The sequence below is a fragment of the Triticum dicoccoides genome, chromosome 7A (genome assembly GCF_002162155.2).
Source record: "Triticum dicoccoides isolate Atlit2015 ecotype Zavitan chromosome 7A, WEW_v2.0, whole genome shotgun sequence".
NCBI lineage: Eukaryota > Viridiplantae > Streptophyta > Magnoliopsida > Poales > Poaceae > Triticum > Triticum dicoccoides.
Window position 1 is genome coordinate 5597189 of NC_041392.1, and position 16072 is coordinate 5613260.

A 16072-nucleotide genomic window follows, 5' to 3' on the forward strand; every position below is an offset into this window, starting at 1 on the left:
CAGTCGTGCCGTCATGGATGACGCGGAAGATGCCGTCATCGTGACGCGGTCATTGCCGTCGTCGAGGTCGCGCCTTGCAGAAAAGTCTGTCAGGGGACGCTAGATGTCCATCTTGTGGACGAGGCGGCGGCGGCAGTGTGTTGACGATGATGCTGGTGAAGACCATGTTGATGGAGACCTTGGCAATGAAATGTCGGCTATGGCGTTGCAACCGCGTGTCGACGATGATGTCGCTTGGAGGCTTCCCTTGCGGCGACGATGTGTCGATGCCGTGTCGCGCCGGAGAAGTCGATGAAGACTTGCATCTCTCTCCACACCGGCCTGGCGTGTGGACGATGCATGTCATGGTCGCTTCTCGTACATGTGCTCGATGAAGATTTTTTTTTCTTGGGCGTGATGTAGACGTACAGCTCGATGATGTGGCGTGGGTCGGTGTAGATCGCTCGGCGAAGATAGCTTGGTGCAGCGGTTATGGACGTGGCTCGAAGATTGTGGTGGGCGACGGTGCAAGTTTGCCGGCTTCATGCAGATGTAGTGTAGGACGACGTCGATGCAGGATTGCTAGGTGAGCCGTCCGCTGAACCTTGACGTAGTCTTGGGCTCTTGGCCACACGTACGTGTAGAACCCACCTTGACCGATCAGTACCTGCATACATGCGTCTGAGATAACATGCGAGTTAAGTCCCTCACGTGATCGGAACGCCCGTCGCCGCGTCCGCTTGTGCAGCCACCTGCGTCGCTGGGCGCTCGCAGCCGCCGTACCGAGCGAGCCATGCAGGACATGGTGCTTGTCGATGCAGATTGCGTTGGGAGGTGTCGGGCCGATGCGTGGCTCGAAGTCAAGGGGGGCGTCGCTCGTGGCCAGCCCTCCTGGCATGCGCTCGTCCTCGCGTGCACGCGTAAGAGCACGCCCGTCGCCGCATCAGCGTGTGCGGCCGCCTGCCCATCACTGGCCGGAGCTTAAGGTCGGTGCAGATGTACCCTTGGTGCCGAATACGCTGTGTCCGCCGCATGTGGATGTAGTCGATGAAGCCGGTTAGATCAGATCGGAGCGCCCCGCTCCGGAGTTGGCTCGTTGTGCAACGAGAGGATGATCGATTTGCCCGACCTGTCTCTTGGCAGCGGCGGTCACGTGCGAGATCGGCGGCGCTGCCGCCTGCACCGCTTCTGTTGGATTTTTTTCACCGGAATTTGAGGGTTGGCGAGTTTATTTGGTGGCTAAAAAAAATCTATCTAATCTAATCTACCAAGGGAATCGATCTACTGATGATGAACTCAAAAATTGGATCTGAAGCTACGAGACCGATCTAATCTTTGGTTGATCGGGTGCCGCGCCCCCGGGGAGAGGAGATTAATCTCTCCGGGGGCGGCGCGCTGCGGAAGTGTTGGAAGGAACCTAGGATCAGCGTCGTGAGACTAACCGCTCTAATACCATGTGAAAAATTGTAGGATGACTAATGTTTCTGTTATTCTATGTTGTATTGATCTGATCCAGGTATGGGGTATATATAGAGTACAATATGAGGGAGAGAGACTTGGAGTAGAAGACAAGTTAACCTATCCTATCTCTATCTCTTATCTCTATCTTAAACGTAAATATACTTCTAACACCTATGACATGGGAATGGTACCAGACTTGCACAATCCATTATGGACAAGTCCCACAGCTGGAGCATTCTGAAGAAGAGCCAGATCATTCTGAAGTAGAGCTGGAGCATTCCGAAGAAAAGCCAGAGCATTCTCAAGAAGAGTCGGATCAATCTGAAGAAGAGCCGGAGTATTCTGAAGAAGATGCAGAGCATACTAAAGAAGAGTCAGAGTGTTTTGAATAAAACTGTGTATTATGAAGAAGGACCATCAATCGACGATTTTGCCTGGGCTCCGACGGTTCATGTCCATATTACTCTACTAGAAAAGGTCGGTTCTATTAAAACTTTGTTTGGGCAAAAGCCGATCAACTTGGATGTCCTCAGATCATGCATAGGCTAAAAATAGAGACATTTTACGGTACATCATACTACCAGAAATAGTGGGTAGTATATAATTGATCCGATGGTCGTTATTGATCCTGATTTTTTTCTCCCTAGGACATTTCAGTAATTGGCTGTTAGGGTAGATTTGTTTTTTCTTAATAATAATGTAACGTAGGTAATCAGACCTGTAGAAAAAAGAATTGTTCCTCATCTTAGTTCGTAGGTTTGCCCCCTCGTTCTCATGCAGTTCGTCATTCTTCTGTCGAGGCGGACGGCGCAGCGGCCGTCTCCTCAGTCGCACACCGCGGGCCGCTCCGTCTCCCGGCCTCCGGTCACCACCCCATGACCTTCGACGCCGCTCCACGCCGCCCGTCGGCCCGCTCTCCATCGCATGATCTTTGGACGGCGCCCGAGATCGATTCCTTCGCACGTCGCCTCTCAACTAACTGAGCCTGCGTTCATCTCTGAACTAATTCTTCTCATTAGTGCGGCGATGCATACTCGTGCCAGACTGTCAGTGCATGGCCAATGCATATCCAAATTAACTATAGAACGTGGGAGATGCGCTTTGACGCTGCATGCAGGGGGCAATTAATCACATCAATTAATCCCTAATGCTATTATTACGCAAATTAATTCCGTCTTGGTCGCTGTTCTCCCGCCGATGACAACTGCCGGCTAAGACGGGAGGGAGGCGACGCCGTAGTGCGGGCTCGTCCGGCCTACGGCGGAGCTCCAAACCCTAACGTCCTCATAGACTGTGTGGAGAGCCATCACGGCGACTGGGTATCTCCGTCGTCCTCTCGCCCTAGTTTGTATTTCTATTTCAAGGTATTGGGTGTGTCCTTTATTTAGGAAACCAGCCCATGTTTTTGTTAAGGACGCGACTAGCCAGCAACCGTTGGCTGGCTAGCGGTCCAGAGCACACACCCTAATATTGGTAATGGACCTCTTCCAGATCCAGCTGGCAAACCCAAAAAGGAAATAAATGGTCCCCTCACGCACATGGCCCCAGGGGGGAGTCTGTCACAATCATAACTTCTGCTCCCCCTACTGACATTAGCATTAGCCTCACGCCGACGCACCAAATCCTCCTTCCCCTTCCCAGTAGCAGACCCCCAAACCTCCCCCTTGACCTCCCCTTCTCCATATGTCCTCTCCTCCATTGCCACAATTGTTGCCCCCGTTTTGGTGGCCATATACCTGAGAGGTGAGCTTCTATCTTGATGTGCCCTCTCAGACGCCTTCTCTTTTACAATAGCCTGTGGAACGAAGGGTTTATCAATTATAGAATATACAACAACATGATAGTTAATGCTTGTGAAATTGCGAAAAAGAACTACTGAGACATTATGCATGCAAAATAATCTGTTTTTTTTGGGCAAGTTGGTGATGTGCAGGCAAGTCTGGAATGATTTCTAGGCAACTCATGCTGGAAACACAGGGAAACCCCTCTGTTAAAATTACTATTCTAGTTTAAGCTTGGATTTTTTGCAAGTATCTGCAGAGTGTTGTAGGTTGCGCGAGGCTGTTATTTTTTGGTTGATCTTCCAGCTTGTCAAAGCTTTTGGGAAAGTTGTGTATATGTGTAGGCAATCAGGGAGAAAAAATGCAGGCAACTCAAGTTTCTTGTGTTGTAGAAAAATAAATTAAGGGAAAAAGAAGTCTTGAAAGTTGCAAAGTTTGGCTTTTACTAGTGAATTTTGGGGCAAATGTCTCCTTGAACTATAGGTTGCACAATTGTAGTAGTAGCTGCTATGTTTCGTTGTGAATTTTGCTACAAGATTTTCGCGAATGTATCTATCTGGGATTTGCTCTAACTGTAGCTGCTGTGTTGGTTGTGTTTCTAGCTGTTTACATATCTAGACAAGTTTCTATAATATTTGGGCAAGTAGCGAATGGTTTATAGGCAACTCATGTTAATTTAGTTCTGTGAATAAAAAGAAACATAACCCTCTTGAAGTTATGGTTTTAGCCTGTGCTTTGGATTTTGACAGATATCTGCTGGGGCTGATGTGTATGCATGTGAAAAAAGAGATTGATTTATTGGCCACCCATGCTCAAAACCCCAAGAAGCAAAAAATATATAAATATGTTTGCACCTTTATATGGGTTTCTTCTAAGCAAAACTTGCATATAAAATTCCGGCAAAATTGACCCATATTTTGCTTGCGCAATATTTAACTAACCAACCCACATATCGAATCAGAACGACCTAGCGTGTAGAGGAGGAAAAGAAAGAGAAGGTTTGAATTTTTCTCACCTTGTTCATCCTGATTGCAACTAATTTTCTATATTTTCCCCTTGTTTCTTCCGGCATGAGCATCTAGTATTGATTTTACTACACGAATTGCAAGAAACGGTAAAAACGAATTAGTGAGCAACTATAGCAGGTTTTTAAGCAAATCAAGTATTGACAAAAAGCTAGTCCTGTCAGTACATGAAAATTGTTTTGTTTTCCTTTGACCCTTTCTCCAACTACTGGTTGTTGTACATCCATAGAAACCCCTTGATGCTTTTGTTAAGTTGCTTTTTATACTAGGACTGTTTTGAGAAAACAAAAAAACATCCAAGCTCTAGGATTTGTTTAAGAAAAAGTCACTATTGGCAGTAAGCTACTCTTGTACTCCCTCCGTCCCAAAATTCTTGTCTTAGATTTGTCTAAATATGGATGTATTAAGTCACGTTTTAGTATTAGATACATTCGTATCTAGACAAATCTAAGACAAGAATTTTGGGACGGAGGGAGTATGTTTGAAGCAACTCCACTTATTTTGCTGAAACAAAAAAGTTGGATATCTTTGTGCGAAGCTTATCTGAAAGTGGGCGTTGAATCTTCTTGCTTGGGTGTGCACAAAACCTCAAAATTGTTGCTTTGACTTTAGAATTTAGTGAGGCCCTGTAAACAAAACAAACAATCTGTTTAGGAAAGAATATCGACAAACCCATATTTACGAAAACTTAGGTGATTTAGGCAAGTACTATTTATATGTAGACAACTTATCCTGTTGGAAAACACAACTTCTGTGCAAATAAAATCATTTTTTTGTTAAAAAATATCTCTGGGCAACTTGCGCCATCCTCTCTAGTAAAAAACTATCATGCATTGGGCAAGTTTTGGTGAAATAAAACCCAATGTTCTCGGGAGCGGATCTTTGGGCAACTCATGCCAGCACCTCTAACAACTAACCATCATGCGTTGGGCAAGTATTAGGAAAAAAGAACCCATCATTCTCTGTAGCTGATCACGGGGCAACTCGCGCCAGCGTCTCTAACAATTAACCAGCATGCGTTGGGCAAGTTTTGGGCAGACATAGAACCCAACACTCTTGGGAGTAGATCTTTGGGCAACTCACACCGGAATCTCTAGCAACCAACCATCGTGCGTTGGGCAAGTTCTAGGCAAAAGAATAGAACCAACACTCTCGGCAGCGGATCTCTGGGCAATTCACATCAGCATTTCTAACAACTAGGTATCATGTGTTGGGCAAATTTTAGGCTGAAAATAGAATCCAACACTCCCGGGAGTGGATTTTTGGGCAACTCGCGCCAGCATTTCTAGCAACTAACTATCATACGTTTGACGAGTTTTCGTAAAAAAAAAGAACCCAACACTCCCGGAAGCGGATCTCTGGGCAACTTGCCAGATCATCTCTAGCAACTCGCCATCATGTGTTGGGCAAGTTCTAGGCAAAAAAAAATAGAACCAACACTCTCGGGAGCGGACTCACGTCGGCATCTCTAGCAACTAACTATCATGCGTTGGGCAAGTCTGGGCAAAAAAATAGAAACCAACACTCTTGGCAACGGATCACTGGGCCACTCGCGCCGGCATCTCTAGTAACTAACTATCATGCGCTCGGCGAGTTTTGGGCAAAAAAAAACCCAACACTCGTGGGATCAGATCTCTAGTCAACTCACAACAACGTCTCTAGCAACTAACCATCATGTGTTGGGCAAGTTTTGGCAGGAATATAACCCAATATTCTCGGAAGAAGATCTTTGGGCAACCCACGCCAGCATCTCTAGCAAGTAACTATCATGCCTTGGGCAAGTTTTGGGCAAAGAAATAGAACCCAACACTCTCGGGAGTGGATCTCTGGGCAACTCGCGCCAGCATCCCTACCAACTAACTATCATGCGTTGGGCGAGTTTTGGACACTTCCAGCTCAAAATGGTCGTTGATTCCATCCCCACACTGCAAACCACCGCTGCGCTCAAAATCATCGATTTGCCCCAAAACCCCGGGATCATGCACACGCCTCTTCAACTAGCAGGAATTTTCAATAAATAAATAAATATATGGTTGTCATTTAGCTAACTTTGCCTTTATCCCGTAGCCAAAAAAAACTGGTGTGGAAATTTTCATCCCAAACAACATGTCTCTTTGTCCCAGGCAACTAGTGGCCGTTGTTTAGGCAACTTGCATCTTGTACCAAACAACTAGTGATTATTATTAGGCAACTTTGACTTTGACTGCAATTGTGGAGTAGAGGCGAGCAGGCGGCAATGAGATTCTATGTGAACACATACTATCTATCACAAAAAATCTCAGATAGAACAGACACAAACAATGGAGAAAATAGTTCAATTCTTCGAAAAGAGATGCCATTTACCTCATGCAGACAAACGAACATGATGTCTCTGTGCTAGCTTCCGCTTTTGGTTCCTTCTACATCCCTCTTGCAGCGTTGAACTTGTCCGGTTGTTCCCTTGGCTCTCCCACTCGCCACAGCTTGTTTGTGCATCCCTCACTGTCGCCCTCCGTAAATTGGCCAACACTGGAAAATTTAAAAGGGATTTAAAACAGCATCTTCTAAACCCGTTGAGTGGAGTGTTTTTCCTAGTGCGGGGATTTATTTCCCTTCATGTATGGGTGCACGGAGAAGGAACTGAGGTGGGAAAGAAACATAAACAGCATGGCAAAATTAATCTATTCCTAACCACTAGGTCTTGCATGTCTGCAAGAATAGACCATATGTATGTGATATTTTCATCTCTCATTATGCTAAGAACATAGCTTTTGTTGCTGCCCATGCTGATTATTCAATTCAAAAATAGGTTACCTAGTACGAAGCAACACACACCAGGTTGCCTCAAAAACAGAATAGAAATGGCCACAGTTCAGAATTTTCAGCGAGTTATACTTCTAATTGCAGATACAAAGCCAGTTCAGAATTTACAGCAAGTTTACGAACAACAGACCTTCTCGAATTCTTCCACTGCCGGAGCACACTCCACCTTCTCGAGCAGCACATACCCCTAGCAAAATAGTTCCATGCATCAGTCATAGAGGCAATACAGTTAGGTTCTGAAAAACTGCACATTTCACAAACAGTTCTTCTTCAAAACCATAGCTTTGTGCTCAGTCACGTTGTGCAGTAAATTACAACAATCTCCTGACTCCAAATTCAGTCATGTTGTGCTCATATCCCTGAACGCCTGACAGAGGTGCTCTCAAACCAAAACAAACTATGAAAACAGTGAACGTAACTCCAAGACAAGGAGTGAATTGAATCATTGTCAGCTGTGAAACTTCGACGAGCTATCGTGGGCTGAATTCAATACAAAGCTATGCCACCATGAAATGTGTTTGTCGGGGCCATTTCATTTGTCAAGTGCCACCAATTGAATCCAGAGGCTAAGCAAGCACAGAAGGAAGAGACAGTACCTGCAGGCTGCAGCCTTGATCAAGCGTTCGTCTCTAAAAACAGCATCCGTCGACCATGATGGAGCAGATCAAATCGAGCAGAAAAGGAGATAGTTGCTGGATGTCGAGAGCGAATTGGGTGTCTGGCCATGGCCCATGGGACGGTATTGGTGTGGAGGACGCGCTTGTTGAGGTCCCTTGCCGCACTTCCAGAGGTTCCCGTGAAACATTTCACCCCAGATATCCTCGACAGCGTGCCATGCGCCAATCGGACCCCCCGCATCTGGGGCGATGGCCCGGAGTCCGCACAGGCCCAGCGCCGTAGCCGAGGCCAGCCCCTGCTTGGTCCGCGCCCCCTCCGGCCGATGCTGGCGGTGCGGATCCTGCACGGGGTGGCGCTGATCCGGCGCGGAGTAACGCTGCCGTCTGCCCGGAGGGCGGCGGGATCGCTGGGGTAGCGCAGGTAGTTGCATACCGCTGCTCGGGTCTGAGCGGCGCGGCGGCGGTTGATAATGGAAGGGGTCGGGACAGGCCGGTGGAGGTAGGATGGAGGGGCTAGCGTGGTGCGGTGGCTCGGGTCCCCGGCGACGCGTCGGCAAAGGTGGAGGAGTCGGGGGTCAAGGAAGGAACGAAGGAGGAAGGAGGGGATGGGGAGTGGGAGGGGACGGGAAGTGGGTGGTGGACGCGAGGGAGTGGGCCGTGGACTCGTGGACGTCTTCCTCCTGAGCGGCGCGATTTTAATCCAACGACGCCGAAGGGTGTGTGCTCGGGAGCTCTAAAAAGTGCAGCTGCACTTTTTAGAATTTAGGTTTTGTTAAACAGAAGTACCAAAACAGCCCCTGATCAGAAAATATACTACCGAAAATCTGCAGTAGTATTTTCAAACATAAAAAATAAACGGCCAATATTGATCTGATGTACTGTAAAAGGTCTCTAAAAATATGAGTTGGCTCCGCACTGGATCATCGCATAGAGCAAGAGGAAGAAATCGTAATGATGGTCACCTACTCTTTCCAGTTGACTGGCATCCAAAGGAATGGCTGTACCACTTGGTAGTTGTTGATGTCGGCCATGCTCGTTGGTACCTCACGCATAGCCAATACGTTGTCTCATCTATCTTTTATCTGGTTCTTATGGACCAAGTTAATACTATGATTATTTAGCACACTCACATTTTTACTATTGGCAATGCGGTTTACCCCGTGTTCTTTTCGATGTTGTGTTACTTTTCTTCCGTTATTGCCACAAATGGTGCACCTCATAAGTTCATTTAGGTGCTACTTAAAAGTAACAGCATAGAATGAACCGGGGAGAGGAACAAGGAACACAGTATGCTGGAGGAATAAAGTGTCATGAAATGAAACAGGAAAAAAATGCGAAAAGACTAAACTATGGAGGTAGTTTTTTCTTTCTTTTTTGCGGTGGAACTATGGATTTAGTTAAGCCTAACAGCTCTTCTGGCCCACCTCTTCTTCCAACAGAGCATTCTCTGTTGGTCTGTCCACTCAAAAGAGAGAGCGATAGGGAGTGCATTCCTCAGGTCTTGGTGCTTGCCTTGGATATCATTCACTGGTGCACATTGCTGGAAATATTAGCACTTTTTCGACATTACCTTGAAGTCTTCATCGTAGCGTTAGCTATGTGCTCATCACATTCCCAGCTGCCACCATCCATCACAATTGATCCCCAGCCGAGACACCATGTCCAGATTGTTCATACACATTTCCACTGAGCAAAACAACAAAACAGAGCACGGCTAGTCTGCTACCTCCCTTCCATGCATAAAACGGAAAACACCAAAACAACAACAGTTATCGTCGTCGTATATAGCTCAGACAACCCATATGTTTAAGTCTTAAGGTGCTCAGTCAGAATGCATGAGATAAATAAACAGAGCAGAGAATGGTCATTCTTGTTCTCTAACCGGCCAGCCAGTCACTACTGAACCAAACGGCGCACCAACAGTATGAGCATGTTCTTGCCGCTATTCTTCCTCAGTCAGCATTAATTTCAGACGTACCTCAGTCGAGAAGATAGTTAAATGTCTCTGTGATGCGGAAGAGAGAAGTCTGTTGATGATGACAATGCCAGAAGATCTGGAGCAGCCGGCTCTCTAGCTATATATGAAAGTGCTCATACATACTACATGAGGAAAGTAAACAGAGCAGGGAATGAGCAACTACAAAAATAAACAGAGCACATGCCCTGCACATCTGAAGCACATGGCGTTCTAGGACAACAAAAGCTCCTTCATGCAAGAAAAATGGTCATGGCGCAAGGTATGTTGTATCAAGTATGAAACTCGAGTACCGCGGACTTGCAGTATATTACAGACCTCCAGTTGCATTTATTCAGAAGTACTCCATACAAACGTTCTTATATTCTGGGACAGAGGGAGTATGTAACATCACACAAGAGATGGCGATTGCAATCCATACAAACCAAAAGTACAACATACTACAGGAGAGGGTAGCACAACAAGATGGCAATAACAAGATACTAATTAGACACTACTTTCCTCATCGTATAATAGTCTGAAGAAAAAGATAAGCGACAACACGTTTACAAAAACAACCATTAGTGGTAGTGGCACCAGAGGACAGGAGGTGGTTCAGTGCGAGAAGGCAATGCGTGAAGCAATCAACAGACCAGGAGACCGACCGAGGGGGTCTGCAACGGTTGGTGAAGTAGGAGAAACAGTTGAACAGTAAGATGAGCCAGCCTGAGGCACTCCACCTCATAACAGGTTGTTGGAGCCTGGAGCACACCTGCACCGACCTGCTATATAAAGTGGAAGTAAACAATTTTTTTTTAAAGAAATGGCGTATTTGATAGATAGAAAATTAAACGAAATGCATATGTATTAGGAAAGGCTACATATATCTTTGAGAGTGTAAAGGTGACTGACGGGAGCTAATGTACCTTTCCATTTCTTTGCAGGTGGGAATCTAAATAACACTTCATCTAATGTCCTTCCAGCGGATATGGGCGATCTTTGGCCAACTTTCTCCATCAGGTGCTCGGCAGCTCTCTTTCAACATCTCACAGCCAGGCCCTATGCGAATATCCTTCAGGGAGGATGGCAAATCTGGTAAAGATGATATGTTGGGACATCTAAAGATATTGAGATACTTCAGGTTGGAGAAGCACTTCAAATTTGTTGGCAGGGAAATCATTTTACAATCACGGATTATTAGACTCTTGACATATGTGAAATTTGCGGATTCTTCAAATGAAATGAATGGTTCCTTGCATTCATCAAGACAGAGAGTTGGTGGAACTGTGGAACCTTCAGCTGAGAGCATGTTGTTGAGTAGTACAGAACTGCTAACTTGGAGAGCGTCACTGATTCGAAACTGTGAGATACACTCGGGGATGAGTTTCGGAACATCGACTAAACATACATAATCAAATTCCTGGTAAGACAATCCTTCAAGCGTACATAAATCTGGCAACTGACCCAGAGTGAGTGAATGGACAGAGGTGAGGCAACCAACAGACAAGCATGCGGGGCTTCTGCAATTGTCTATGCTAATACATTTCACTTGTGGCCAGTCAGCGCAGAGGAAGTCAGCTGCAAGCACACATCTGTGTATTCTGAGCCTCCTAAGGGATAATGGGAAGCATTCTGCTCCACGTGACAACTCTAAAGAAGGCAAATTTGACAGTCCAACCGATGAAAGAGAGGTAGCAGCTCGTAAGCCCCCTAATGACCTGAGACACCAGCTATCTCCAATGAACAAATAGTCAAGTTTTGTCAAATGTTGGAGGACCACTTCTGAAGGAAGTGTCGTTAAAGTCATAATCCCGTCTAAGACCAAATTTTTCAGTGAAGCCAGGCCATCAAGGAAAACAGCTAAAGCTCCATCTGTAATACTGCATGAAGAAAGTTTAAGTTCACAAAGTCCTGTTGGCATAATCAGCGGCAGCCCAATGCTCCTTCCATACACAAGTCTAATCCTCTGCTCGTGACAGTATATCCACGCCTTGATGGCATCCTCTTTTGCCAATACTTCATCTTTCTCTGCTTTTAGAGCACTTTCAAGGTTTTGAACATGTGACAGATCACCATGCATATGTTTCATCAGTTGCTCGAGATACGAATGCTCCCTTAAGAGTACCCACCAAATTTCTGATCCTGTACCCACCTCCCAGATTAAACCAAGTCGTGATGCCAAGTGATCTGCCCTCATGAAATTCTCTCTCTCATCATCATGTTCCAACTCATTGTTGGAAATAAATACAAGCAGTGGGCATTTTTCTACTTGTAACGTCTTAAGGCCTAGTGGAAGACAAGGTAATGTCTTTAGCTTTGGCACATCTTGGAGGACAAGTGAAGAGCAATTCCTCAATAGCTCAGTATTGGGTGGTAGTCTTTGCAATGCACTGCAATTAACAAAGCTTAAAGATTCCAAATTCTCAAAATATGAACCATCAAGTAACCAGCCTGGGTATTTTGAAGATTCGTAACCGTCAATTGTAAGATTCTCAAGTTGAGGCGGTGGCATCAGGCCCTTTAGAATCTCCAAATGTAAACTATCCTCTGCATTCATGTTATTCTTTGAACCCCAGACAAGTCGCAAGCTGCGAAGATGATTTTTCTGATGCAGCTTTGCTTCTAAGGCTTGATCCTTGCCAGTGATATTCTCAAGATTTGTGACACTTAAACTGCCATGAATCTGGTTCATGTCCCTCAGCTGCTGCAACTCGTACCCCTTTTTATTTTGTACAAAAAATTCCTGGAGTTGTTGAAGTGAAGTTAGCATGCCAATGTTAGGAATTTGAGGCAGTGCTTCTTCGTTTGACGAGTACAAGCGATCATCATGCCGTTCAAGATGTCGTAGCTTTCTTAAATCACACATCTTCTCAGGCAAACTCTCAACTTTATGACTAAACACAAGTAACTCCAAGTGGTAAAGAGTACACAGTGATCTTGGCAATTCAGAAATCAGTGTTCTCCTGATGTTCAAATACCGAAGGTGCTTCAACTCACCAACAGATTCTGGCAACTTACTGCTGTTGTAAGATGACAAATATAGTACGCGCAACTTCTTCAAATTACGTAGAACCTGATTAAAAAGGTCGCTTACATCATCCATCAGTGGGTCTATGCAGATTATAGTCCGTAAATGAAGAAGGTTGCAGATACTTCGCTTGTGTTGCTTCATACTACCAACACGAACAGATAGATGTCGAACAATGGATGGAATTTCTGTCACCTTATCATCGTCCAACCTGAAGTAGTCTTGTTTGGAGAGTGATTCTGCCAGATCATGAAGGAGATCATGCATAACATAGTATTTCTCACCAAATGGTTGAAAGAACGAAACAGAGATCATCTCCTTGAAGCAATCCCTCCCAATATCTTCCACTCTCTTGTTTTGGTTGTATGAATCAATAAGGCCCTCTGCCATCCAAAGATGAACCAACTCATCAATGACATACTTATGGCCTTTTGGAAACAAGCTGCAATATAGGAAGCACCTCTGTAAATGTGGATCTAACTTCTCATAACTCCACAACAAAGCTGTCATGGGCTCACTTATTTTGTCAATCTTTATACTAAGAGCATCCTTCCATGCAGACATATCTGTCTCCCCTTTCAACTGGGAACCCACAACTTTTGCTGCCAAAGGAGATTGTCCAAGCCTTTTAGCAATCTTCTCTGCATAATCTTCAAGCCTTCCACGCAACTGCGGATTTCTGATTTCTGGTCCAGCGAATGCATGATGCTTGAAGAGTGCCAAGAAGTGAGCATCTTCCAAGTTTTCCAGAGGACACACTTCACAGCAGAGAGCAGCTGGAAATCTATCTCGTCGAGAAGTTACCAAAACCTTGCTTCCCTTATGCTGGGAAACTAGAGGAGCCAACAGTTCGTCCCATTCCTTCTCGCTGCCAGGTTCAAACCAAACATCATCCAATACAAGCAGGAATTTCCCTTTATCTTGCAGTATGTCAATCAACTTGTGATGCAGAGTATCAAGGCTGTCGATGCGTGGACATTTCTCATTTGTGGCAGACTCGATGATCTCCCGTGTATGACGGTGGACATCAAGCTTGCATGAGATGCTTACCCACATTCTCACACCAAAACATTTTATTACTCTCGCGTCATTATAGACAAGTTGTGCCAAGGTGGACTTTCCCATCCCTCCAGCCCCAACAATGGCCAAACTGGAGTACATAGCTGTACAAGACTCAGTAGTAGCAGTTGTCTTGGTAAGAAGATGTATTATACGATCACGGTCATTATCACGACCAATCACTTTGAAAGGTGGTACTGATGTGGTAACAGGAACATGAGCTGATGGTATGGCAGGGCTCTCTGCATTATAACCAGCAGGTAAGCAGAGCAGTTCACGGAATTCCTTGGCTTTCGCCAGTGTAGCCTTCAGTTCCTTAAGATGGCGAATTAACTTTCTGTTCTCTGAACTCAGATTGGACAGCCTGCTCGATGCAACACGCACAGGCTTCATAAGAGTGTTGCTGATGGAGGAGGCATTGGCTTGCAAGGAATCCTTCCCCTTTGCTTGGCGCTTGAGGCGGTTGTAATCACTCTCGTCCAACAATTCTTCGGCCAGGTAGAGTGCTTCTTTGAGTTCCCGAAGCCAATTGTCCAACCTGGGCCTGTGGTTTCTCTTGTCTCTGCTGCTTCAGTCAACAGCTTGAGCTGTGGCAAGATAGTGCTCTCTAGTTCACGGAGTTCGTGTGCCATGTCCACTCCAAGATATGATGAAGCATTAGATTGGAGCTTCTTCAAGACTGGAGATGCGGCCAATTTTAAGCTAACGCTTAAGGCAGCGCTAGCTAACGCCACTTCCATCGGATTGCAGCGTTTGTTTTTTGGGTGTATATGCCAAGGGAAGGGAGTTTTGTTTGTTTTGTGGATGCACAGATCTTGGGTGTGGAAAGATAAATTATGAGAAACAAGTAGAAGAACCTTAAAGGCAGGCTTCTCCTTGTCTAAGGTGAGGGTCACAGTAGGTGTGTATGGAGATGAACAAGTTTACAGTGAAAAATAGGAGCAAAAACTATGAAACAATTTCCCTATTTTTTGGTTTTTTGGGTGCGGAATGGCCTGAATAAAATGAAAGCCGGGCACAAGAATTGTTTCTGGACGTGATGATGGCTGAAAAACCTGTTAGAGTAGGAAATTACAGGATAAATTAGTCAACTGCATGGAACAGAGATAAGAAAAAAGAAACCTACTGGCATGTGTGCAGGCAATTGCAAAAACCAAGGATAATATTTTTGAGAGTGGGTAATGACCTGAATAAATGATAGACAAGCAATCAAAGTGCTTCTGGATCGCAGGTAGAAACAACCCGTGAATAAGCAATGGATGAACACCTGTTGGAGTGAGAAATCATGAGATAAATTAGCCAGTTGCAATGGAAGATAATAAACAGAACCCTACAGCTAGATTCGTAGAGGAAAGTGAGAAGTGGTGAGCTTACACAGACGAAGAAAGTGAGAAGCAGCGTTGTGGGAACCAGCGCAGCTATGAGGCAAGGTTGAAGTAAAGGCAGATCGTAGGAGAATGAGAGACAGACATCCCCAAACAGCTGGTCAACAAGGCTATAGCAGATTTGATCCACCCACTTGCCCTTTTTTTTAAGTTTAGCTGATCTGGACTCGCTAATAAACTAACCAGTAACCAACGCGGACACAGCTCACTGATTGATAATTGAGGTATAAAGTAGCAGACGGCAACATTGTGTGATAGTGGCTAAACAGAAACAACCAGATGGTAAAAAAAAAAAATTCTGTCCATCACCATGGTCGTTGGCTCTTCATGCTTTCCATGAACCTTGCATCCACAAAGAAAGTAGCAAATTTCTAGCTAATGCACATATCAATAAATATATAATAATCATCATTGATATAACAACCAGCTCTGAAATGAATGTACATAACTAAGAATCAAATATTTTTATAGTTTCAACAAGCAGAGGCTGACAGTTGAGCTATATGCACGCAGTAAGAAACATCTCTCGCCGCATATCACATCTGGAGCCGTAACCTCTCGCTTTTCCAAATCTGTTACTAGCAATGTTCCATGGTCTCCAATGTAGTCACACGGTACACAGTTGGTGACTGTAATAAGAACTGGAGAGGCAATCTGACAAACTGGTATGTGCTTCTCATTTTCTTCTTCTCTTAGTCCTTCCTTGTCTAGCATTTTTCTCTTCCTAGGAGTTGGTTGCCATCGTATTGATCTCACGTCCGACAATTGTGAACAAAGCAGGGTTGCCATTCCCTGCTTTACCCACTGAATTACTGTCTGCCCTGCACACTTAGAAGCACAAAACACGAAAGCATGCCTCCGTAAAGTCCGGGGTACATAATTAGGATATAAGAAATTCCTTTACAGCGGGAATATGATATACCAGAAAGCAAATTAGGGTAGCATTAATTGGTGGTATAATCTAAGAGCATCTCCAGCCGC

General features: G+C 45.1%; 1 long non-coding RNA gene and 1 pseudogene across 1 annotated transcript; both read right to left on the bottom strand.

The window, feature by feature from the left end:
- Positions 1 to 2732: 2732 nt before the first annotated feature.
- LOC119332492 lies at positions 2733 to 8291 on the bottom strand. The gene is made up of 5 exons (XR_005160960.1): positions 7645 to 8291; positions 7179 to 7235; positions 6590 to 6754; positions 4237 to 4872; positions 2733 to 3235 (listed from the first exon to the last, which is right to left on the bottom strand). It is a non-coding gene; the product is annotated as an uncharacterized LOC119332492 (long non-coding RNA).
- A 1648-nt stretch (positions 8292 to 9939) lies between these two features.
- Positions 9940 to 15169, bottom strand: LOC119332328 (annotated as a pseudogene).
- Between the last annotated feature and the right edge of the window lie 903 nt (positions 15170 to 16072).